The 27,242-nt window shown below is 35.0% G+C and overlaps 1 pseudogene; it reads right to left on the bottom strand.

The window, feature by feature from the left end:
- Positions 1-405: 405 nt before the first annotated feature.
- The window catches only part of LOC138152874 (ubiquitin-like-conjugating enzyme ATG3 pseudogene), a 56,394-nt pseudogene continuing 29,557 nt past the window's right edge, over positions 406-27,242 (bottom strand).

Genomic DNA, 27,242 nt, shown 5'->3' with positions numbered 1-27,242 from the left:
CTTCCCTTTCCCAAATAGGGTTAATGCTTTGCATTTGTGATTATCTTCCATTTACACTCTATCTACCTTGTATATACACATTTATTTTTAATACTTTTTTTCTTCTATTACTGGAATACAAGCTCCCTGAGATAAAGAAAATAGTTTCTTTGTGTCCCAAGACCTTAATACAATGTTTCTTTTTCTTTTTTTTTTCTTTGCACATAGGTTTTTATTAAACAAGGCTGTTGATGGAATATCTCTTTGTTGTTGTTGCTGTTGGTTTAATAAATATAAGTTCCTTTATTACAGAGATTATATTAATTGGTGAGTATGAATACAGCTATGAGTTAAACCTTTTAAAATTAGAATCAATAATTGGCATAAAATTTATCTCTTCATTACATTATGAAGTATCTTGTGTAGTCATATTCTTTTGTTGGAATGACATTTTATGTGAATTTCAGGAAAATGAGGATATATATGAACACCACTTACTCCTCTATCTTTTGCAATTATTTCAATGATGTTTTTTATCACCTAAACATTTCTGCATTGCTTAACTGAACACATGGGAGGTGGCAGAAGATGAAAGTGACTTTCAGTGGTCATTGTTTTCAATTAACTGATGTCTTCATACATATTTTATACAGTTAAAAGTTGCTGTTGCTCATAATAACCAAATAACCCAAGTCTTGGACTCTGATAATATTTTTTATATGTGATATAACTATCAAAAGGTCTAGTTTGTAAAATAGCATTTTCACTTCCACCATCTTTTTAGCTTTGTTAGCTTCTATTATTTTCATTGTGTCCAGAGCAGCCTCATCTGTATCCAAAAATTCACTCTATTTATATTCTTCCATATCTACTACTTTTTCCTCATCTTCCTCTTTTTCTTGTGCACATAAAGTTGAGCAGTCTCAAAGTTTTATACTATCTTTGCTTTCCAGAGTAATCTCCTTAACTACTTCTATCTCTCCTGTAATGCCTGTAATATCATAAAATGCTTAATAAATGCTTGTTCACTGATGAATAACTCATAAAACTCTACTGGTTTTCTACTGGTGCCATTATCATATGTAAATTCCCCTCTTTGGTATTTAAAATCCTTTAAAATCTGTATGTAAACCATCTCTCCAGTATTATTCCATTTCCTACCCTATCTACTGCACTCCAATGCCTTGCTCTCTGCCCCGTTTCTTCTAACAGCACAGTAACACTCAACCTAAATTAGTTGACCAACGCATCTTTTTTTCTATTCATGTATTACTGAACAAAGCTAGAGAAAACCATGAACTCATGCTGACTGGGTTTACTAGAAATTTATGTTGGTTAATTTAAAATAGCCCCTCACTATATTATAATATTTCTTTTTACATCTCCCTAATTGAGTCACTCTTTCACTTGCCATTGTTTAGGCTGACCCAAATAGTCCCTTCTTTTCTCAAACCTTTCATACCCTCTATATATCAACCAAGTAGAACTTCTTTTTCTTCCTCACAAAGGACATTTTATCTTCCATTGCTCTGCTTTTCTATCAGCATCCATAAATTGTGTCATCTCCCCCTTCCCTCAAATTAATTACTTTTGTTTTTATTGTATAGGGTGTAATGATAGTATTGTGGACCTGTGTTTTGATTGGTTAGGGAACTCCCAGTGAGGAACTTATTTTTACCAATGATAGTTGTCCACTTCTTTACAACTTCAAGTCTCACAGAAATGTTTAAAATAGTTAAAAGTTAAGTGATTTGTCTGGGTTACATAGCCAATATGTGCCCTAGGCAATTCTTAATCATGAATATATGCAATTACCCTAGATGAGTTGTACACTCCTTGATTTCAGAGAACAGGGAATGTTTTATATTTGTCTTGGCATCCTCAGTAACTAACATAGTACCTGTCACATCAGTGTTTCTTTATTGGGTAAATAATTAATATTCCTTTAACCTATCCAGATAAATCTTAAAGAAAGGCAAACAGAAATGAAACTATGAAAGTAAACAAATGGATAGACAGTAGAACTCAAATATTTATGAGATTCTTTGAAGGGAAACAATAAGAGTATACATATTTCTTAGCCATCATATGGTATGCTTTAAAAAATAGACCATGTGTCAGGACACAGGGAAGTTTTAAATAAACATTTAAAGTAGAAATACTAGACACATTCTTTATAGACTCTAACAGATAAAATAATAATTAAAGCAGAGAAAACAAGTAAAAATTGCTAACTAAAATGGAGACCTAATAATTTTTTTAAAACCAACTGAATAATCAATTATTCAAAGATAAAATCATAGAAACAATGAACAATTATGGAAAGATTTAAATAATACAAGACAGTTAAAGTTTGGGGGTATAGTTAAAACATGACTCAGAATAAAACATATTTATGAAACTATACCTTTTTTTTAAAGGATGAGTTCTTAAAAATCAGAGAATCCACAGAAATATACTAAATGAGCACAAAATATAAAGCACTGGACACCAGAAGAAAAGTAGATAACATAGATTATAGTACAGAAAAATAAATACATTTAAAGATAAACCTGTATAAAGAATATTAAAAGAAGTAAACATTGTTATTTTTTAAAGACTGGAGAATCCAATCAGATAAATAAAAATGTGTAAGGAAATATCAAAACTGAGAAGAAATAAGATTTATGAGAATATTTATTTTCAACAATATGTCAAAACCCAGGATTTAAAATAAATGGATTAATAACTAAAGAAGTTAAGTACAAATATTACAATATTACCAGAATGCAGTGAAGAGATTTTGAATGAACCAATGTCTAGAAGATGAAATTTAAATAATTAAATGTCAAAGGGACTCAGGAGAGAGAGGAATAGTCCAGACTTGTTCAGGGACCCAAGGGTAATTATTAAAGATTGGAATCAAATTTGAATCTTCCCAACTTCAAGTCTGATGCTCTGTCTACTACACTATATGTGTTGATATAAAAACATTAAACATAGATAGCAAAAAGTCTACATCAATGTATCTTTTTTTTAAAAGACCAATATAAGTTGGATTTCTACAAATAATGAAAATATGCATTAAAATGAGAAAATTAACATAACCAATCATATATTATTTTTTGTTTAACTATTTATTTTTAGTTTTCAACATTCACTTCCATAACTTTGAAATTTTCTCCCCCTCTTTCTCATCCCCTCCCCAAGACAGTTTGCAATCTGATATGGGTTCTATACATACATTCCAATTAAACACATTTTCACATTAGTCATGTTACATAGAAGAATTATAACAAATGGGAAAAACCATGAGAAAGAAAAATAAAGCAAAATAAAACAAAACAAAAAACAAAATAATCTGCTTCATTCTACTTTCCGATTCCATAGTTCTTTCTCTGGATGTGACTGGCATTTTCCATCATGTATCCTTTGGAATTGTTTAGGTCCTTGCATTGCTGAGAAGGGCTAAGTCTTATCAAAATCAGTCATCATACACTGTGGCTGTTAGTGTGTACAATATACTCCTGGTTCTGTTCCCCTCATTCAGCATCCATTCATATAAGTTTTCCAGGTTTTTCTGAAGTCCATCTGTTAATTTCTTATAGCACAACAACATTCCATTACATTCATATACCACAACTTGTTTAGTCATTCCCCAATTGATGGGTATCCCCTTGTTTTCCAGTTCTTGGCCACTGCAAAAAGAGCTGCTATAGATATTTTTGCACTTGTGATCTCTTTGGGATACAACCCTAGAAGTGGTATTGCTGAGTCAAAGGGTATGCACATTTTTGTAGCATTTTGGGCATAGTTCTAAATTGCTTTCCAGAATGGTTGGATCAGCTCACAGCTCTACCAATATGAATTAATTTTCCTATTTTCATCTTCTCCAACATTTATCATTTTCCTATTTTATCATGTTAACCTATCTGATAGGTATGATGTGGTACCTCAGAGTTGTTTTGATTTGCATCTCTCTAGTCAATAGTGATGTTAAGTATTTTTCATATGACTATATATAGCTTACCAATCATATTTTCAAAAGAACAGCATTAAAAACCATATGCCATTAATCAACATAGAAAAATTAAAATTTGCAGCCTTTATTTATGCTAAATATCAAAAGACAGAGGCATAGAAAAACCTTCTAAAATGACCAAAAATATTTATTTAAAACCATGAATTAGTATCAATTACTTTGGGGAAATACTAGAATTATTTCCCATGCAACTGTAAAGCAAGGATGCCTCCCTCGCTATTACTTTTGAAATGGTTCTATAAATGTTAGAAACAGTAACATGACAAAAGTATTTTTTTGTTTGTTTGTTTGCTTTTGTGGTACACTCATGCTGCTTCCCTTGGGTAAAATACCTCTCCTTGTCATATTGTTAACCTTGATTTATTTCTGATTATAAGGCTGACAGTTTCTTTCAGGGATTCTATTTTAAACGTTTGCATCAATATTCACTTTTTTTTTTTGCATTAGAACATCTTTCTTCAGGTCACTTGTAGAAGATTTTATTTGCTACTATAATTGTTAAGTTTTGCTACTCTGTCTCTTAAAGTTTCTTTTGGGGGTGATCTGTGGATTATTTCAATTGGCTTTTGATGTCTGTGTTCAGAAGTTCTGTTCAAGTAACACATTACTTCTGTTAATTTTGTTGTCCTTGTTGTTGTATTCTTTTGGAAGACTTGTAATCCATAAATTGTTTCTACAATTTCTATCTAGTCTTCAAGATCAAAGTGTTTTTGCTCATATGGAGATTGTGCTTTTTTTATATTATTATTTTTTGCTTCTCTTCTTGGTTGTCCGTTTACTTCTCATTTATAGTATCCCTTCTGTTATTGACAGATCCCTGTTGCTTTATTTGTTTATGGCCAATGACTTAACTGAGTTGTCTTCCTTCTGTGATATTTGATAATTTTATTTTTTTCTTTGTATTTTATGTATTGCCCACTTTATTTTTTCCCCTTGATAAAGGTTTCCCTCAAATTTGTCTCAACCTCTTCCAGTGTTGGGAATTCACTTTTCACTTCCTCAATATCTGCTCTAGAGGAATAGAAATTGCTCGAGTTAGATTCTAGTCCCCTTTCGTTCAGGCCTTGTGGATCCCTTACCCATGCTGGCACCTTACTTCTATTTGCTCTTTGTTTCAGTTCTCTGTGGTGGTACAGCATAATGTATGCTGTTGTCCTAGGAAGAACAAGTTTTTGTTTTTAGGCTTTCCTCTTGGAGATAGGAGACAGGGAGAGTGGAGTCCTGTTGCAAGCTCACGGGTAGGTTTGTGCAACCCTTCCAAACAATGGTGACCAGTTGGGAAGGGATTGCTGAATGGCTGCTTAAGGATTAGGGATTAGCCTTCACTATTTATACTCCTTTATTAGGGTTTGACATGTCTTAGACCATAGAAACAGCAGTAATTGCTTCATCTCTTGTGAATAACTTCTATTTTAAAGGGATTAAGATGCTATGACGACTGAAGAATATGTCCCAGATGCCATCTTGTTGATGACATGGTTCAGAAGTCTGTCACATAAATATTATTTGAAAAACTGATCTATATTTTTCTTTCTCTGCTTTGTCTTACCCTGTTTTGGGTGTCACGGTAATATTTGTCACACAGATGAGTTTGGCAACTTACCATCAGTCTCTATTTTGGGGAATCGTTTATGTAAGACAGGCAATATTCTTTAAATGTTTGATAGAGATCACAATTAAATTTACCTGAGCCATGTACTTACCCCTTCTCTCACTTCTCTTGAGAATTAATTTATGGCTTCCTTGATTTCTTATTCTTAGATTGTATTATCTAATAGTTTAAAAACAATTCTATATCACTATAAAATATGGAATAATATGTAATGTTATTCTTATTATTAAGAATTTGATTCCATATAGATCTCGATGCTATGTATCTCAACACATAAAACTATAAAGTTTAGCTCTACCAAATATCAACATTGAAAATTCTATGCTTATCAAATATTTTATAATTTTTTTTTCACATTCAGTCTTTCAGTGACTAACAACCTTTGGCAGTTCACATAGGTTAGGACTTCAGTTACTCTCTATATGCCTCCAGAGGCCAGTAAGACCTTTATGGACTTCTGAATAAATATTTAATGCAGAAGCTAGATAAATTCAATTTAGGGTTATAGATCTTGAAGTGTTCTTAAAGGGATTATTCTTTATGTTTCATTAAATACAAGAAAACTACCTCTCTCATTTGAGAGTTGTCATGGTGTAACAGAAATAATAACAATAGTAACAATAACTGCAATGATATCTAGTATTTACGTAAGGCTTTAAGGTTTAAAACATGTTTTATAAATATTATCCGATTTTATCCTTACAAAAACCCTGGGGGGTGGATGCTATTTTAATCCCCATTTATAGAAGAGAAAATTGAGGTAAATAGGGGTTAACTCTCTTGCCCTAGTCACCCAGGTTTGTGTTATGACCATAGGGTGAGATCACTGCTTACTGTGGTAATCAGGCCAGGGTTGCGAAAGCAGACAATTTGTAGGGCACCTTTTCTAGACCCTTCCTCACACCAGGAGGTGAGCAGTTCGATCCTTAAAAGGCTTCTTAGATACCCAGAGGCTGCATAATCCCACTACTGCTTCCAGTGAGAAAAGAACACTGTGGCCTGGGCCACCTGTGAGCAAGGTTGTGACTACAGATCCCAGTGTATCTTCACCTGCTTCTTTGTCACTTGCATGTTGCCACAGGACTTTGAGATAGGTAAAAATGGGTCACCCAGCTAGTAATTGTTGGAGTTTGAATTTGAACTCAGATATTCTGAATTTCATTTCCAGGTCTCTACTTGCCGTACCAACTGGTTACTTCAGGGACTCTGGCTTTAGAATCAGACACCTGGGTTCATATTTTGTCTCTATTGTTGTAGTAAGGGATGCTGGAAACCCCTGAAATGCAAGGATAGAGGGCGGGTCTGCCTCAAATGAATTAACACACTCAAGCCTTCTTTCAATCAGAGTAGTGAGTTTTTATTATAACATCAGTTTGGGAAGGCAAGATTTCTAGTAAATATGGGAATTTGAGAATTTGATGAGAATGACACTGATACTTTTATACAGAAAAAAAGACCTGGCTGGTATTAAAGAGGGGCAAGTAGCCTGGGGTGGGTCAGGAGTAGGCAATAAAAAGATTTAAGTAGTAGGAACACAATGAAAGGACAATTAAATGGATTACTGAGTATCTGGGTAGACAGAGATAGAACAAAAGCCTCAGGTGAACCAGGGACTGGGTTTAGGGCTGGGTTGTGTGGGAAAGTTTCAGGAGCTAGGTTTCTTTTCAGACATGGTCTTTTCCTTTTAGCGGTCCATGTGCCCCCATCATCTATCACTTAATATCTGTATGGCCTTAGATAAATCACTTAACATCTCTGGATATCATTTTTCTTGTATGTAAAATAAGGGGGTTAGATTAGACTAGATGCAAGATAAACGGGATCTAAGTTTTCTCCTAGCTGCAAATTTGCTGTCCTAAGATTGTCCATCATCAGCCCAGAAACTTTCCTCAAGAACTGGATTCTATTACTTAATAAATAAATCCAAGGAAATTGAAGTTAGTTTTTTGAATTGTCTCTTTTAATTATATGGTTTAATTGGGAGAATGAACTTTCTCTGCTTCTGGTTTTCTCAGTTGATCAACGACTGGGTCCCTTCTGGCTACTTCCTGTCCTTAAATTTCTCCTCCTGTAGCCAGCCAATTATTGATCTTAAAGGACAGGGTTTCACTTGCCCTTTCCTCCTGCTAAAAAGAAAAAAAAATTCAGCCACATTGCCCAAGGGCACACATATGTTTTGGAAAGGCATGCCTTGTCTTTGAGAATGGTTTGTGATTGGGTGTCAAATTATCCTCGTAATTTTTTTTAAAGCATTTAAAAAGTGTTAACTTTTACAACTTTTCTAGTATGTAAGAAGCACACATGCACAGAGAATAACCAATTTTTTTTTTAACACCCTCCACTTTGCCACATAAGCAAGTGTTACATGAGGGGAGGAAGGAGGTTCTGGGGCCAATTAAGTCAGTATAACTGGAAATAATTCCCTCAGATAAAGAATATATGAGTTTATAAGGTAACTATGTCAAGTCAGAAACCAGTAGCTAGCAAATGTGCTAGAACATAGTACAAATGAAACAATGATATAGGCTTAATTCTTTCTCATCCAAATTGATGTTTGCCAAAGATAGTCAATAATAAATTCTATTTAAATTTTTTTTCTATTTTTTTTGTTTAATTTTTAAACATTTTTATTTAAAGTTTTGAATTCCATTTTTTTCCTTCCTGAGATGGTGAGCAATCAGATATACGTTATATATATATATATATATGTGTATATATATATATATATATATATATGCAATTTTAAAAGCATTTCTCAGTAATTAATTTAGAGAGATTATGTGACTCGCCCAAGATCACACAGTGACAAAGCTCAGACTAGAAATTAGATCTATTGATTCTTAGCCCAGCTCTCTTTCCACTAAATTTATTGCCTCCTCTACACAGAACACACACAAAAAATGTGTTCTACAGAGCAGGCAATATCCTAACCTATCAAGTATCTTACAAATGGTTCAACTAGGGACCAGAGAAGAGAATGAGTGGTCTCACACAAAAGTGTTACCTACTTTTTATACAAGTGCATATCCTTGTATGACAAGGAGAGAGATACCTATACGATAATCTAATAGTTGATTTTCCCAGACCTTCTGTTTTAATTAAATATCCCGGGGGGGGGGGAGGAGGAGGAGGAGAATCTGTATGTATTTTTAAAGGAAATTTCCCCCTACAAGAGGCAGTGTGATATCGGAAATAGAAAGCTGGCCTCAGAGACAAGAAGATTTCCTGGTTTTGTAACTCTGGCCAAGTAATTTAACATATCAGTGCTCTAGACTCTTTAAGATTCTAAATTGCAGAAAAGGTAGCTTTATGCATTCCTAGAAGGAATTTTCTCATCAGGGAATTTCCCAAGCCAATAAGATCAGAAGTCCAGTGGGAGGTCATGGTAGGAATGGATGTAGCATTGGTGAGACCCTATAATCTTTTTATTTTCCTGGCTACTTTAAAACCTTCTCTCCTAGACACTGAATAAATGCCTTTTCTTTCATCTTAAAATGAACTGATCATTTCTTGATTCAGTTCTCAGTTGGTCTTTGAAGTTTTCTCTCCACCTTTAATTACCTTTGATGGCATGGTAAGACTCTTTCCTCTAGAAAGGTTTATATGCTGAGTTTAAAATATAATAAATGAGAAGTTTTAAGCTTGAAGAAGCATTTTAAACTGTAAGGACACATCACATTGACACACGCTCAATAATAACATTTTGCAGCTTTTAACTAAGCTGATGAGTGCTTCTTTCCCCCACCCCCTCACCAGAGACAGCTGCCCCTTCATGCTCATGTACTGTTTTTTGCTGATAGACTGATGTCTTTATTTAGGGAGTTATAAAGAATTGCTTCGAGTCATCAGCAGTTTCAAAAACTAGCCATTGAAGGAGGGATAAAGCCTATTCAGAAGATGGATGACAGCTTTTCATTTGAGGATCATACAGAAGGATACTTCCTTCTATAAAAATAGCATCTGCAGTGTAGTTTGCAACTTGCATTTTACAAGGGATCACCACTCTTTAAAACTACAGTGGAAATTGAAGACTAAGAGGCAGAGATATCCTTTCTTTTCAAATAAAAGGAGCTATACATAACAAGTATGTGTCAAATCAACTTACATCATTTAACTTGCAGATATTTCTGAAACACGTGTTTGCCATCATAATTTTTCTGCTAGAATGCTGAAACTTGTAGGGGGGAGAGCAAGCTGAGCCTCTGAAAAATTGTCTTGCTATCACAAACATGATTCCTTCAAATTTTACTGGTTTGAATGGAATGATTTATAGGCACAAAGTAAAGGGGGAGCTGAAAATGCCAAAATTAGGCCTGGGTAAAGCTTTGTTTTACTTTAAATTCTGTTAATGAAAGTCATGATTAAGATTGGATTCACTGTCATGAGTGCAAAGCAAAGAAAATTTACCAAGTTAAGAAATACACATTGGGGACATACACCCAAAATGAACTGATATTTTGGGAAATCAGCTCTCTCTTTTCCTCTTTCTCACCCTCTCCCTACACACAAACATACACACACACACACACATACACAAACACACATGCAGATATTTGTATGAATATATATATATAAGTATATATAAATATATTCCTTTATTCTACTTGTTTAAAAAATCAATTTTCATCTATATTGGAATACAGGACCAGATATGCTAATAAAATATGGAATATAGAGTAAAATTGTGACTCTATAAAGAAAATTATGGAAAAACATTTTTTCTATATACACATGTATTCCTTTCCCCATGAAGACAGTAGTATTAACACTTGGCATAATTATAAACTCAGTCATTTGCAGAACCTAGGTATAGAATAATGTTGGAAGAAAAGTTCTAATAAATATACTTTTCTTTTCTTTTTGACCAGAAATAAATTTTGTTTAATGTGTTTTTTGAAGCTGTTAATTTTGAGCATAAAAGAAAGTGCAATTCTTTTTTTTTTTTTTTAAGAAATCAGGGTTAAGTAACTAGCTCAAGGTTACATGGCCAGGTGTTTCTAGGTGGGTGCTAAGTGTCTGAGCCCGGGATTCGATCTCCAGGTCTTCTCAACACTGGAGCCGGTGCTATTACTCTCTGTGCTACCTGGCCGCCCCAAGAAAGTGCAATTCTAAACAAAAATAATGCCGCAATCTAAATAAACTATCAATTTAGGGCAACCTAATTAATCCTCAGAAAATGAGCAAAGATCTTGAGGGATCTGAGGAAAGAAAGATGGTTGATGACTCTTTTCCATTGCAGTATGGGTTTTTTGAATTTGGAAAAATAGCAAAAAGACTTAATTAAAAGTATAGAAACCAAACAACTAAAGAAAGAAAAAAATTCATTTGCTAACATTTCTATGAAGAAAAAAATGATTTTCATAGGTAAGTCAATACAAAGCCTGTAATACTGAATATGGGGGCAGGGGAAGAATATCTTTACTAATGAAAGACATTTCTTTTAAGACTATGACAAAATGACTTTCAGATTAAACCAAGGGAAACAATAGGACATTGGTATCTCCAATCAAAGTGAAAACAATCCCTTAGTAAAATACTGTAAGGATATTTTATATTTCCAGTTGTATTGGATTTTTGGTTCTCATTGAGTAAATGGCATACTAATAAGTAAATTGATATGATAATAATCAAAAATTATATTAATTCCCAGATTGAGATGGAATACTGAAATAAGATTTTGCTCAATACCATATAAAAAGATTAGGAAATATGTCTAAGAGATGGAGATCAAACATACTTTAATAGACTAGGAACTTGCTTAATTTAAATCTCATTGAAAAGCCATGAGTAATAACCAAGGCTAGGCCTGTAAAAAAAAAATGTGGTTTAATTATGAAGAATTAAGAATCCATGTAAAAAAAAAACTTGTAAATAAGATTAAAGAATGTGCCAATATTAAATAGTTTTAAAAAGTGATTAGAATAAAAAGACACATTGCATGTTGAAACTTTTCTAAATATGTAAAAGTTATAAGGTTCACTGTCTAATTCAATAAATGTAATAACTTTTCTTCTAGTTAATTAGCACATCTGTAAATTTTTTTCTCCCCATTATAAGTTTCTTGAAAGCAGGAATGGTCACTTTTGTCTCTGGTTTCCCATTGCTTAGCACAGACCTTGATATATAGTGGGTGCTTAATAGATAAATTCAACATGCATGCACCAACTGTACCAGAAACTATGGTAACTATTGAGCATAGAAGATAAAATATAGTACTTGTAGCCTTTGACTTTATGTTATCAGGAAGATCAGTAATAGGTCTGTGTGTGTGTGTGTGTGTGTGTGTGCGCGCGCGCATGCACATTAAATAATTTTTGAGGATATATCACCAGTAGGACTGAGAACTTTACCTCAGCCTTGAAAAAAAAAACCACAGAAACTAAGGATTCTATAAGGCCCAGGAAAAGAGAGAGTATATTCTATGTAGATGGGTATACCTATGCCAAGGAAAGAACTAAGAAATAGAATGTTGAATATGAGGTACAACAAGAAAGCCAGTTTAGTTGAATTACAGAGGGAATAATATGAAATCATGCTGAAAAGGTAGATTGAAGCCATGTTTAAATATTAAATAAAGGGTTTTATATCCTGCAAGTACTTGAGAGCCAATGACACTTCTTCAATAGGTATGAAACATGCTCAGTTCAATCTGGAATTTGATTTAGTCCATGCAATGTTTAAAAACTTCTTTCAACTAATTGTTCTTGAAAAATGGATTGAACTTGATCAGATGTTTTTAAAAATTAGGACTTATGGTATATGCTTGAAGTTCAAACAACCCTTTTATTGTAATTTATCAAGTTATGATATACAACTTACAATCTTCTTTGCTTTTTTTTTTTAATGAAAAGCATGTACAGCCTTCCAAAGAGTATGCATAATTGGATGCTATTATGTTGGCTGCATTTGGTCTGATTATTCCTGACACTTTGCTTATCACAGTAAAATCTTCAGATAAATAAAATAGCAACTCACTTCCTTCACAACAAAGGAATAATTCAGTGATCAAAATGATTGGGGGATTTTGAAACTATGCTAAATTCATATGGTAATGAACAGCTGGGATGTTTCAGTGACTCACTTGCTAAAGAGAAGACAATTCCCAGGTTTCCCTACCATGTTTGAAAACTTGCATAAAGTTTCACATTGAGCCTCAAAAGCCAAAAATAAAATAAAATATCAGTATTTCTTATTAATTATTTGCCCAAGCAGTCTAAAATTATTTTAGGATATGTTCCAATATGGTCTTTAAGAGGAATGGCCAAAATGGGTATCTGCATTTATGATATTTCACTTTACCCTTAATCTTTAAGCCTATGTAAATATGTAAATACTTGTTTATAGACTCAGGGATGGACTGAGACAGCTTACTCTTTAGCTGATGATAAAAGTAGGGTTCAAGTTGGTTGAAAATTTAGTCCTTAAATCAATCATAAACATGTATCAAATGTTTATTTATGGATGAAATAAGCGTAGGTCCTGTGGGTGATACAAAGGATAAAGTACTTTCCCTGCCCTCAAGGAGGTTGCATTTGAGTAGGAGAGAAAATTTTAGACAATGAAAGACATGAAAGAATTGTTGCTTAACTTTCTTCCATGACTAAAACTACTTGGAACTAACTAGAAAGCTGTGAGGAATATTTTTTTTCTTTAAATGTTATGAATTGAGTTATAAAAGCAGTTCACAAAATGCCATTGCTTTCGTATCAGGCCAGAATGCTTACTACCCAATTCATTTGTACCAAAAGCTGGTTTGGTATGGAATGATTCAGTCACTGTGGGACCAACACTGATAAGAGACTTTCAATGGGAAGCAATTCAAATACTCCTCATTGTCTATTCAGCCTGCTGTGTCATGAATACATGAATGCATCCAGACGATATTATGTTAATCAAGTATACCAATGGCAGGTGTCTTGAGAAATACAACTCTTTTCAGAGAATATATCAGCTTGTACTTGAATAAAAAAGAAATTCCAAAAACAAGTGACAATATTTATGACTATTTTTTCTTTTTCTTCATCAGAGTGAAACACATCCAAATACTAACCATGTGTGGTATCTATACACCATTAATGGCAACCCATCTAATTACAGGATTTTTTGCTATTTATATTTTGTCATTTAGGTGTTTCTTGACTATTCATCTGAATCAATGTGGTGTGTCTTAGCATGTACTTGACTGTAAGCTTCTTGAAGTCAACAACTACATTTTATTTATTTTCATAACCAAATAACTTCACACTGTAAAATTCACCAGCGCAGGGGCCTATTACATATTTGCTAAATGAATGAATGAATGAATAATAGCCTAGAGGAGAAGGATCAAAGCTAATGCTGTATATGGCATTTTTGTTATTTCTTTTCTTTTTAATCTTTTATTTATTTATTTTTAGTTTTCAACTTTCATTTCCACAAGATTTTGAATTACAAAATTTCTCCCCATCTTTCCCCTACCCCCCACTCCAAGATAGCAAGCCTATTGAATACCCCTTTTTCTAATCTCTCTTTTATATCCTCCCCCACATTCCCCTAACTTTCTACTAGGTCAAGATGGATTTCTATTCCCCAGTGCCTGTGTATCTTATTTCACAGTTAGATGTAAAAAACAATTTTTAAACATTTGTTTTTAAACTTTGATTACCAGATTCTTTCCCTTCTTCCCTCCTCACCCACCCCCACTAGAAAGACAAGCAATTCAATAGAGGTTGTACATATATAATGTAGCAACAAAGCAATATTCACAATGCCTATGGTGAATATAAATATGCTGGTATAATTATTAATAACAAAATGTAACAGGCTATCTACATGGTGCACATAGACAGAACATTTATTCAAACACCAGAAAGCTGAGTCCCCAAATCAGAAAGTCAAAGCCATCGCAGTAGCCACAGAGTTGGCCCACATAGTTAATGCAGTAAACACCCACATTCTCAAGACTTCAAAACAAAACAGGCTCTCTCAGGCAAAGATCTTCTTCTCCTCACTCACAGTAACTGCTCAGCCTCCATGCAGCTTGCTCCCAGCATCTCCAGCTTCCCCTCCCTCCCCCAGTTCCTGTCCTGGCAGTCCCCAGCAGAAGTTCTGGCTGCCACTCAGGAGAAGTTCTCACTGCCACCACCACTTCCATTCACATTGCTGGCTTCAGCCTGGCTCCTACGCAACTCTAGCTCCTTCCTACCCCACCCCTTCTTGCTACATCAGCAATTCAAGGTGCATGGAAGATCTTCAAATCCCATTACCATTACATTAGTTATGCAAAACATTTCCATAGTAGTAATATTGTGAAAGATGAACTATATTTCCCTCCATCTTATCCCACCCCCCACACTTATTCTATTTTCTCCTTTGACCTTGCCCCTTTTCAAAAATGTGTGTTTTTAAGCACCCTCTCCACCAATCTGCCCTCCCTTCTATAATCTCCCCTTCTCATCCCCTTTCCCCTACTTTCCTGTAGGGTAAGATACCCAATTGAGTGTGTGTGCTATTCCCTTCTTAAGCCAAATTCAATGAGAGTAAGGTTAACCGTTTCCCTTTCACCTTCCTGCTCCTCCCCTCCATTGTAACAGTTTTCTCTTGCCTCTTTCATATGAAATAATTTACCCTATTCTATCTCACCCTTTATCCCTCTCCCATTGTATTCTTCTCTCATCTCTTAATGGTTTTTTTAATATCAATTCTTCTTATTCAACTTATTCAACTGTCCTATGTATATGTATACATGTACACACATATACACACACTGACACATATGTATACACATATACACTTTCTATACATGTGTATGTGTGTGTATTTCCTTCAACTATCCTCATACTGAGAAAAGTCTCATGAGTTATAATTATTGTTTTTCCATGTAAGAATGTAAATAGTTCAACTTTAATAAGTTCCTTATGATTTCCTTTTCCTGTTTACCTTCTCATGCTTCTCTTGATTCTTGTATTTGAGAGTCAAATTTTCTGTTCAGCTCTGTTTTTTCATCTAGAATACTTGAAAATCCTCTATTTCACTGAATGACCATATTTTCCCCTGAAACATTATACTCAGTTTTGCTGGGTAGGTGATTCTTGGTTTTAATACTAGCTCCTTTGACCTCCGGAATATCATATTCCAAGCCCTTTGATCCCCTAATGTAGAAGCTGCTAGATCTTGTGTTATCCTTATTATGTTTCCACAATACTTAAATTGTTTCTTCCTGATAGCTTATAATATTTTCTCCTTGACCTGGGAACTCTGGAATTTGGCTATTATATTCCTAGGAGTTATCTTTTTGGAATCTTTTTCAAGAGGTGATCAATAAATTCTTTCAATTCCTATTTTGCCCTCTGGTTCTAGAATATAAGGGAAATTTTCCTTGAGAATTTCTTGAAGGATGATTTCTAGCCTCTTTTTTTGACTGTAGCTTTGAGGTGGTCCAAAATTTTTTTAAATTATCTCTCCTGTATCTATTCTCCAGGTCAGTGGTTTTTCCAATGAAGTATTTCACATTACCTTCTGTTTTTTCATTTGTTTGGATCTGTTTTATAGTATCCTGATTTCTCATAAAGTCATTAGTTTCCATTTTCTCCAGTCTAAATTTGAAAGGATTATTCTTTTCAGTGGGTTTTTGAAATTCCTTTTCCATCTGGGCAATTTAACTTTTTAAGGCATTCTTCAAGTCTTTGGCTTTTTGGGCCTCTTTTGCCATTTGAGTTAGTCTATTTTTAAGGTGTTATTTTCTTCAGTATTTTTTGGGTCTCCTTTGCAGGCTGTTGACAAGCTTTTCGTGATTTTCTTGTATCATGCTCATTTCTCTTCACAATTTTTCCTATACTTCTCTTACTTGGTTTTCAAAATTCTTCTTGAGCTCCTCCATGGCCTGTAACCAATTCATATTTTTCTTGGAAGCTTTTGATGCAGGAGTTTTGACTTTGTCATCTTCTTCTGTTTCCATGTTTTGATCCTTTTTTGTCCCCCCAAAAACATTCTATAATTTGATTGTGCTTCTTCTGCTTGCTTATCTTGCCAGACAATTACTTGACTTTTGAGCTCTTTGCCATGGTAAAACTAAGCTTTCAGGGTGGAGTCCAGGTGTGTCCCAAATTGCTGGGATTTTCTCAAATGTTGTTGCAGCTATGAGGAGGGCACCCTTTGTACAGCCACCACAAGCTATGGCACACTGGTGTTCCTCACTCCAGGATCACCAACCAAGACTGCTACCTAGATCCAAGCAGGTCAAAGCAAAAGCAATTACCCTGTGAATGATCACTTGGTCCCCCTAGGATCTGCAGGCCAGGAGCTCTGGAGACAGCCATGGGGCAGCAGCTGAAGCTGCCATGCCTCCACCACCTCTTGCCCCAGAGGTGGGGGCCCAACCAACTGTGCTCTTCTGTCATCCAGTTCCAATAGAGTTCCCTACTGACCTTTTACTTTCTCTTTGCCATTTATGGGTTGAGAATTCTGGAAACCACCACAGCTGCTGGTTATCCACTTTCCTGAAGTCGACTTTGGCTGTTCTGTGCCACTGGTCAGGGTCACCCCTGGTATGGTATGGCATGGCTCATGTCGGACTGTGCAAGTCTCCCTCCCTGCATGATAGACCCTTCCTGTCAGCCTGCCAGCCTGCCTTCAGTGGGAGATTTGTTTTTCTTGTCACTTTGTGGGTTCTGTAGCTCTAAAATTTGTTTAGAGTCACATTTTACAGGTATAGGAGGTGGTTGGTTTGGGAGCTTAAGCAAGTTCCTGCTTTTACTCTGCCTTCTTGCCTCTTCCCTTTATTATTTCTTAGACACTTCTCATAGTGAAAATTAAGATACTCATTTTTAATCCCATACTCATTTGAGTTACATACCTACATTTGAGTCATGAGTGAGGTCATATACATGGGTACAGCATAATTAAAGTTCTAATATAGTGAATAATCATAATTGTGACTCTTAGTAGTTTGATACTGCCTTTCTTTAATAGTTTATTATGTTTGGCAATGCAATTCATTTAATACCAAATTAGCCCTATGATATAAACAAAGATAATTTTTATTTAATCAATGCATCAATAAAGCAGTCAGTCAACAAGCATATATTAAGAATTTACTAAGGTGCAAGTAGGTTATGCAATAGATAGAGCACTGGCCCTGGAGTCAGGATGACTTGAGTTCAAATCAGGTCTCCAATACTTTCTAGCTGGGTGACCCAGGGCAAGTTACTTAACCCTGTTTTCATCAGTCCCTCATCTGTAAAATGAACTGGAGAAGGAAATGGCAAATACTACAGTATCTTTAACAAGAAAACCCCAAGTACAGTCAAGAAAAGTCACATACTACTGAAATGACTCAATGACAAATATGCCAGGAATCATTCTAAATTTAGATGATACAAAGAAAGGCAAAAAGATTGTATTTGTCCTCAAGGAGCTCATGTAGAAATGGAGAATTCAAAATGTACATAGTTATGTACGTAATAAATAGAAAGTAATGCCAAAGAGGAAGTACTAGCAGCAGGAGTTGGAGGTGGGGTGGGCTATAATGAATAAGGTAGGATATAAACTAAGTCTTGAAGGAAATCAGGGAAGCCAAGAGTCAGATATGCATGCAAGGAGGGACTTGTAGAGAATTCTAGGCATGAGGGACATCTATGAGACAAGACAAGGACAAAGTTAGGCAAAATGTCCAAAGATTCCTGGATTTGTTAATCACTTGATTATGGTATAAAACTATAAATCTTAGGAAATTAGGTATAAAGATATATGGTTAGAAGGGGCCTTTGAGATCTAGTCCAAAGACATTGTTTTACAGCTGAAGAAACAGAAAGTGAGAGGTGAAGTAGGAGCTCTGCTACTTATGATTAGGTTTAGAATTATTAACCTGACATTTACATTGACATGAAAAGTGATTTGTATATAAAATCTCCTTTACTCCTCACAACCACCTTTGTGAAGTGGGTGCCAAAGATATTATTCCCATTGTGTAGATGGTGAAATTGTAGCTTGATAAGGCTTAGTGACAGTCATATAGCTATCATATATCAGAGGCAGGATTCAAATCCAGGTCTGCCTGGCTCTTTAAGTCTAGCATTTTATTCAACATACTACTATGTAACTTGAGATTATGCTTTATTTCATCCTTCTGGGCTTTAGTTTCCTTTTCTGATTTCTAATGTCCCTTTTAAGTCTGAACCATATGAGCCTATGATCCTATCAAATTCATTCAACACATTCCTATTATGGAGACCAAAACCCAAGATTATCAGAAATACATTAGAAGGACCACAAGTCATTTGCCACATTTTTAAACCATGAGATTTGTAAGATTTTTTAAAAGGCTTAAAAAAAAAGTTGTGAGTGCTTCCATTTAAATTCTGCTTGGGTATTTAAAACCATTTAAAACCACCTGTTTGTGCCTTCAATTTCTCATGTTGCACACATAAATGTGAGTTTTTGCAAGCAAAAACAGATGCACTCCTAAATTGTGTCAGCATATTTTCAAAAGCCTACTGAAAATGTGTCCTCATATGTCTGCAGACTTTGGTATAACTTACATCAGTAAGCTGTATAAATTGGTTTCTTGAATTTCCATTAATGCAAATTATCCTGCCAAAAAAACACCCTGAAAGGACCTGTGAAATCACAAGAGGTACGATAACTTTCTCAGGAGTGAGTTAAAAGGGACAAAAAGCTCAGTAGTCTTTTTTTCACCTCCATGAACTGCATTTATTTAAAAAAGAGATGCATGTGATGGCTTAGCACCAAAATATATGGTTTGTTTTTATGCATTGATAGCACATGCCACTGCGTATAGCAGCTGCTGCATGGTGGGCTGAGAAAGTACTTTAAACATATGTGGAAGTCATGAAGGAAAGTTAAAGACTGATGGCTAAAATATCTGTAATATTCAGAGCCGCCAGGAAAGGAAGAAATTCACTCTTCCTTGAGGGCCTAATGGAGCTCCTCCTCTCTCCTGAATCTTTCCTGGTATGCTCAACTAAAAGTAATCTCTTTCTCCATGAAATCCTCCCACATTTTTCTTTGACTTCTTCTGTGTTCTTAAATCATATTCTAGATGGAGTATCCATATTGTAGTCAAAAGAACATGGGCTCTGAAGTCAGAAGACTTGGATTCTTTCCCTGATGCTTATTATCTGTGTGACCTTGGGGAAATCACTTAACTTCCCCAGGCCTCAGTTTCCTTGCTTGAAAAATGTGAGATTTGGGCTAGGTGGCCTCAGGTACTTCCCAACTCCAGTCTGTAACCTTTGCCATGGATTCGAATTCTACCCATACTACAAGTGCCTATTTGACTTTAAATAGGTCAGTGACCTTTAGACCTCTGCTTCTTAAAATGTAGTGCACTCAGTTTGGAGTCAGCAGACATAGGTTTGTATCCTTGTTCTACTAAAGAACTTATAGAAAGTTACTTTTCTTCTCTATTCCTCAGTTTCCTCAACTGTAAAATGGAAATAAAAATGAATGTACCCCCTTCACAAGGTTTTTGAGTAACAGATGAGGTTATGTATACACCATATAAATCATTAAATGATATGAAATATAGGAAATTATTATACCATCCCACTTCCCTTTCTATTAATTTGTAATCTCCTTAAGGACAGGGCAGGCTATTTTTTCCTCTCCATATAACCAACAAATAAAAAAGTGTCATATTTAAAAAAATCTAAACCCAAGATTTCTTTGGTATTGTCAGATGACAGTATAGAAATTTGTTCTATCCAAGCAGATTAGTAACTTTGAATCTTCCGTAGTTGCCTGGAATAGGTTAAGTGACCTACCCAGGATCACTCAGTTGCTTCTATATGTATCCAAACTAGAATTTAAACAAGAGGTCTTCTTGAGTCTGACAATAGTTCTTTGTGCACCTAAATATGATTTCTCTCACTTTACCTATATTAGATGCTTAATAAATATTTGTTGACTTGGAGTGAAAAGAACTGAAATGAGAGAAATATAATAGGGTTTTTTGTTTGTTGTTTGTTTGGTTTGGTTTTGCTTTTGTAAGCAAGATGTTCACTTGGTCATCTTAGCAAATGCAGATAGAAATGGTTAAATATAGTATGTGCAACTAATTCTGCTTCTGGTCATACCTGAATTCCCAAATAAAGAAAAGAGATACAACGAAGTTCTTCCACTCTAATACTGTCCCCAAAGGACACTGTCAAGTTACAATAACATGAAGCTGTGGGTTTGACTCTACTTCCTGCTTTGACTCAACTATTCTCCAAGCAAGTGATCTAGCTGAAGTTTTTGTAGGCTTCTGAGAAATGATATATAAATATGTATATATACAAAAAAATATATACATATATGTATATGTGCATATATGTACATATTCAATTTCAATATCTTTAATCCTTTTGCATTGATGAATTCTGCATCTTCAAAATTTTCAGTCTCTTATAAAAGAACAAAACCAACCTAAGGAAAAAAAAGAAAGAAAGCTGTCATTGGCTGTTGACCTTTCCCATGCCCTTCTTCAATTTAGAGTTAAGATAAAACTGAGAAGAGCACACAGGCTTTGAAGTACAAGAATCTGGATTTAAATCCTGCTCTTCTATTATTTTCTTCCTATGAAACTTTCAGCAAATTACCTAAATTTCTCTGGACCTCACTTTTATCATCAGTAAAAAGAGGGGATAGAACTAGATGAACATTAACATCCCTTCCATTTGTAAATCTACAGTTTCTCCACCTTTTTTATACTAATCTCCCATATCTGCTGATTTTATTTCTGAATCTTATTCTCCTTCCTTAATTTTCCACAATGTAGTTTCTGACCATTTCCGCTGAATTTTTTTTAAACTTATAAGCGGTTTGCTTCAAGCCAAATCTAAATGATTTTTCTTGATCTTTGCTCTCTTTGGCCACTTAGCTTAATTTGACATTGTTGTCAATTTCTTCAATTTAAAATATTTCCCATTGCAAAGTGTGACCCTGTATTTTTTTTAAATCTGTCATGAGTTTTTCCTCCACCTCACAACCTCCAACTATGTGTATCACAAAAGACTCTTCAGAGATGTCATCCCTTAGAGACTTATTCTGTTTCATAGGTAGAGTTATCATCCCTCTAAAATGGTTTTCATTGAAAAATGACTGGATTGTAAATTAAGATGTGCAGGCTGCAATATTATTATTGCTTTTTGCATTCTCCTTATCTTCATTGTCCTAACTCTGCCTCATAATTGGGAGACTTTGGTCAAATCACTTCAGAAGTATCATTTTTTTTCCTCGTTTCTCACAAAATGAGTAAATTAAACAATTTTAAAATACTTCCTATTACATGATTCTACAGCTCCAAGGGTTCTATCTTTTCCCCTGTCCTATCACTGAAAATTTAGTTTGAGATTTCCAAGTGTCTATAGAAAATTTTCTAAGATCACAGATTTAGAGCTAAAAGAGAATTCAGAGTCCATTTTCACCAGAGGTTCAAGGGGAAAGAACCCTTGACTTAGTATGCATACAGTGGTATGTAGTGAAATCCTGGTTCTACCAATTAGAGCCTTGTGAAGTCACTGTTTTGTGTCTTTAAATGTTTTTTGTTCCTTAGCTATAAAATGGGGATATGAATAATTGAAATATCTCCCTTAGAGGCTTATTGTGAAGATCAAATAAGATGATGTATGTTATGACCTTTGTAACTGTAATGCATTCTGTTCTGATTTTGTTACTTTGTGATTCAGAGACTGAAGTCTAAAGACTTGCAGGTCACACAAGTAATTGGTCACACAATGCCTGAATTGGATCCCAAGACCTCTGAATCCAGAGAGAGTATTCATGGTTTCGTATTTTTTTCTTAAATCTTTTGGCTTTCATTTTAAATTCAGCATGTCCCAAATCTATGATTTTTGCTATCAGTTCATTTGCCCCTATGGGCAGGGCTCCTTTCTAGTTTCCTCATCCCCTGTCCTTAATATCATCTCTTCCTCTGTCTCTTAGATTTAGAGTCTGTGAATAATTTCCCCTTTTTCCTTTCACCTATATACCCAGAAACTCACAATGTCCTTCAATTATCCTTTTAAATTTTCTCTCATGTCTATTTATTCCTCTTCATTTCTACTGTTTCTGCTTTCGTCTGAACCACAATCACCTCATGCTTCAATTCATTTTCTCCTCAGACTTAAAACTGAAAAGCTCTTAATTTTTTTCTTAATTTGAATTTTTTTAATATTGTGACCTTTGGACCACCTGATAAATCTAGCTTTTTATCTCTTAATTCCTGCAAATCTTGCCCAGATAGGTCTCCTCTTACTTCTCTAATCCATCCTGAGCACTCCTGCCAGATCAAACTGTACAGTCTTTTCATCATGACTTTTTCCTGCTTGAGAACCTACTTTTTATTCCTAACAGATGAAATACAAACTCCTAGGCTGACATTAAAGACCTACCATCAATTACTCCCTCCTGACCTTCCCAAATTCACCTCTTTCCCACAAGTCTAGGACATGTTGATTCTGCCCTCACAATTTCTCTTGCATCTATCTCCTTTTCTTCACCCAATCAGCCACTGGCCTGATTTATTTCCTTATTACTTCACACTTGGACTAATAACAATAGCATACTAATTGACTATCCTTTGTTATCCATCCCCCCTACAGCAACTAAAACATGTTACTCTTCTACTCAACAAGTTCTGGAGACCTGCCAATGGATAAAATACAGTCTCCTGACTTTGGATCTTACAGCCTCACACAGTGTGACTCTAGTCTACATTTTCAGGCATATTTCACATTACTCTCCTTCATAAAGCTATTTTCAAACCAAAATGACCTTTTTGTTGTACCTCACATACAACATTCCATCTCCCACCTCTCTGCCTTTGTATGATCTACCCTCCCTTTACTCAAATGCTATCCCTTCTTATAACCATCTGAAGAAATTACCAGCTCCCTTCAATACCCAGTGTGGGCTACCTCCTACATGAAACTCATCACCCAGATCTCTCTAATTACTAGTGCCCTTCCCCTTAGAAATTACTTTCAATCTGATTCATGTGTGTATACAAAGTTGCATATATAGGTACAAACAATATACATATGTATGTACAAATCATTTCTCCAAAGTAGGTACCAAACTCAATGAAGGCAAGAACTATATTAGTTTCTCTTTGTATCCCCTGGAACAGTGATCTTGTACAAGTCCATCATTCCTAGTAACCAACATCTACTCATATCGTGTTTATTTTTATCTTTATGCATTTGTTGTATTCACTTTCCTTGGAATGTTCTTCTTAATTAATTATTTACCTGAAATTAATTTTATAGTCTGAAGTATGTGTTAACTCATCTTCTTATAACTTTACTCCATTTACTTCATACGTTTTCTGTATACCCTTACCACTCAATTTTAAATTTGTTAAGAGAACAATGACCATGCCTTTTACTTCTTGTTTAGCCCTCACATTTCCAGGATTATAATGGACAAAAGTTGTTGTTTAATAATGTTCATTGAATGGATTAAAGAAAGAATGAAAGTTATTTGACCCTTATAGCTAAAGAAAGTCTGAAGTGACACCCTTAGCAGAATGAAGAAATGAAAAAGGCTTGAATGTCCTACTTATGTGGAAGTTCTGGGAAAAGCTAACCAATCAGAGAAAAAGGGAGAGACAAAGAGAGAGGGAGAGGGGCAGAGAGAGAGAGAGAGAGAGACATAGACAGAGAGACAGAAAGAGACAGAGAGAGACAGAGACAGAGAGGAGAGAGAGAGAGGGAGACAGAGAGAGGGGAGAGAAAGAGAGAAGAAAAAGAAGCAAGAAGGAGAAGGAGGAAGAAGAAAGAGAAGAAAAGAAGGAAGAACTGGATTGAAATAAAGCTTTCAATGTGTGAATTTGTAGGCTAAAGTACTCAGTATCAAGAGGTTTCTGAAGCCTGGTAGAAAAAGTTCAGAAAAAAGCCTGGGGAGATGCCAGAGTCACATACAGTCATCATTCTCTAAATAGATGGGCCATAAAAGCAAAATAAAACAAAAAAAACCCACTTCTGTTTTATTATTGGTATAATTTGGGAACTCTGTGTACAATAATTTTTATTCTTGAATAAAACTATGGAGTGTGGTAGATAAAATATAATGAACAGTAGGAACTGACATAACCAATATCTTCCAAGTGAATACATAGGTGAAATATGTTATTTTGAATATTATTTTGTACATCTCTGACCCATATAAATTGTCCTATGACCAGCTCAGCTAATGTTTAAAGAAGTTCTTTGTTAGACTTAGCAAAGTGTCTATTTTGTTATTGAGAGATTTCAATCTATATCTCTTAAGGAAGTACAAACACCAATAAAATCATATATCTTTGAAGTATTCAATTGTACTAAAATTTATGGTAAAGGATAGTTTAATATTTATATAGTTATTAGTTTTTCAGTGATATTCAATACTAAAATGTATCTATGACCTTATTGATTCAAATGATAGTTATCACAAACCATTCATGTTTTTTTATGATGTATTAATTTCTCCCATGTCTTCTTTTGTTTGCAATGGTGTATATTGGAAGTATATTAGAAGCTTAAATCAGAACAGTGCTATTGGAACGTTCTGGATGTCTACCTGTTACCCTCATACTCAACACTTGAATTCCCTTTTTTCCAATCATATCATTTCTTGTTAACGTAGTTTTCTTTTACTTCTTATCTGCTTTTGACTTTTTGTTGATTTCTAATTACAGTTGCTCACACCCTATAAATACCTACCTATAGTCTCTGAGTGATTCCTACTTTTATATTCTATGATTTACTGCCATATATCCATATCAGTATGTTGCCATTAAAAACAAAGTAAAGCAAAGCAAAAAATCAACTTTGCTTTTTGTGGGGACTTTGGTGTCATGTAATTTCCCAAAGTGAATGAAGCCTGCCCACCCATTTATCTCTGGATCTACCTCTTTACAGCTGTACTCTCTATCATAGTTATACATACTGGTAGACAAACTCTGTAGTTCATCTATCCAAATGTATGTTTAATCTAGGCAATAGACTCTTTATCCAGTTGCTTTTTACCACATGAATAGTAAAAATGAAATCTTTTTAGTAATTATAGATTTCTCCCAGGAGATTTTACAATAATCTAGAGTTTAAAGCAATTGGCAGAATGTCATCTTGGTAGGTAGGTGCTATAGTGAGTGTGGGTAGTTTGGTGGCATTAGAACTGTGTGTTAATCTTGAAGTCAGGGAGACCTGAGTTCAAATCCTGCCTCAGACACTCATTATGTGGCTCTGGGCAAGACTCTTAACTTCAAGTTATCTCAGTTTCATCATCATTTTTTTTCTTTTTTTTTTTTTTTAGCAATTGGGGTTAAGTAACTTGCTCAAGGTTACACGGCCAGTTATTTCTGGGTGTGGTGCTGAGTGTCTGAGCCCGGGATTCTACCTCCAGGTCGTCCCAACACTGGAGCCGGTGCTCTTACTGGCTGAGCCACCTGGCCATCCCTACGCAATTGGGGGTTAAGTAACTTGCTCAAGGTTACACGACCAGGTGTTTCTGGGTGGGTGCTAAGTGTCTGAGCCCGGGATTCGATCTCCAGGTCAATCCTGACACTGGAGCCAGTGCTCTTACTCGCTGTGCTACCTGGCCGCCCCTCAGTTTCATCATCATTAAAAATAAGAGTAATAACAGCACCTAACTCCCAGAGTTTGTGGCCAAAATAAGTAAAAATAGACATAATGCTTTGCAAATCTTGAAGCAATATATAAATTCTAATTAGTATAATGGAGAGACAAGTCAATGGGGACTTAGTCTTTTTGCCATCAACTCACATGAAAGCTGGGTGATTCAGCTTCGAGAAAAATGATGACAGAGGAGTCCTTGCCCTTCCTTTTTTCTGAGAATGGAAATGATTTGTTTTGTTTCCTCTTCTCTTATTGCATGGTAAGGGTGGTAAAAAGCCTTGGATTTGGATAAAATGTTTGAAGAAGTGGATGAAATCACTTTTCTTTATGGTGAACAAAGCAAGAACTGTCGGGTTCTTTCAAGTAGTATAAGGATCTTAGACTTTTTACCTAATAGCTATGTGATCATGAACAAATAATTCCACTGTTATTTGGTCTACAACTTTGTGAGATTCAAATGCTACTAGAGTCACTAAAAGTTTGGGAACTGGATTTCCATGTAACAATCTACCAAAAGCCAGTTCTTAAAGAATGACTGCTTGATCTGGCCTGGCAATAAGTGAACCAGAAAGTAAGGCATTATGTCCTCCAAACAATGGAGCAATTCATATATTGACCATGCCACACACCTAGAGATAACTTGGTTAGGAGGATACTTTTTAACAAATACTTTAAGTTTTAAACCAACTCTACTGGGGTGATTGGGTGTGTAGAGAAGAAAGTGTATCCCAGTTCAGGGTGACATATTTGTACTTATCTCACTAAACTAATTTATTTAAATTGGTTAGTTGATATCAATTGGCCAAACTATTAGTAAGGAGATATTAACATCATAAATGGTATTAAGGAGTGAATGCTAAATGGAGACTGGAATGATATTACTAGAGATAATCATCTAATTCCTCAGAGTTACCCCTAGTATTCTGAAGTATCAGCCATATTCTTGGGAACTAACCTTCCATTCCAAATTGACACTGGGATAGTTGCCTCAGAACATTTGCTACATCATTACCATCATGATCACCATCATTTT

The sequence above is a fragment of the Petaurus breviceps genome, unplaced genomic scaffold (assembly GCF_028583685.1).
Source record: "Petaurus breviceps papuanus isolate PSGF00001 unplaced genomic scaffold, PetGlider_PUasm1.0 90977, whole genome shotgun sequence".
NCBI classification, from domain to species: Eukaryota; Metazoa; Chordata; class Mammalia; order Diprotodontia; family Petauridae; genus Petaurus; species Petaurus breviceps.
The sequence above is the reverse complement of the archived record's forward strand: the minus strand, read 5'-3'. Positions and strand labels throughout refer to the sequence as shown.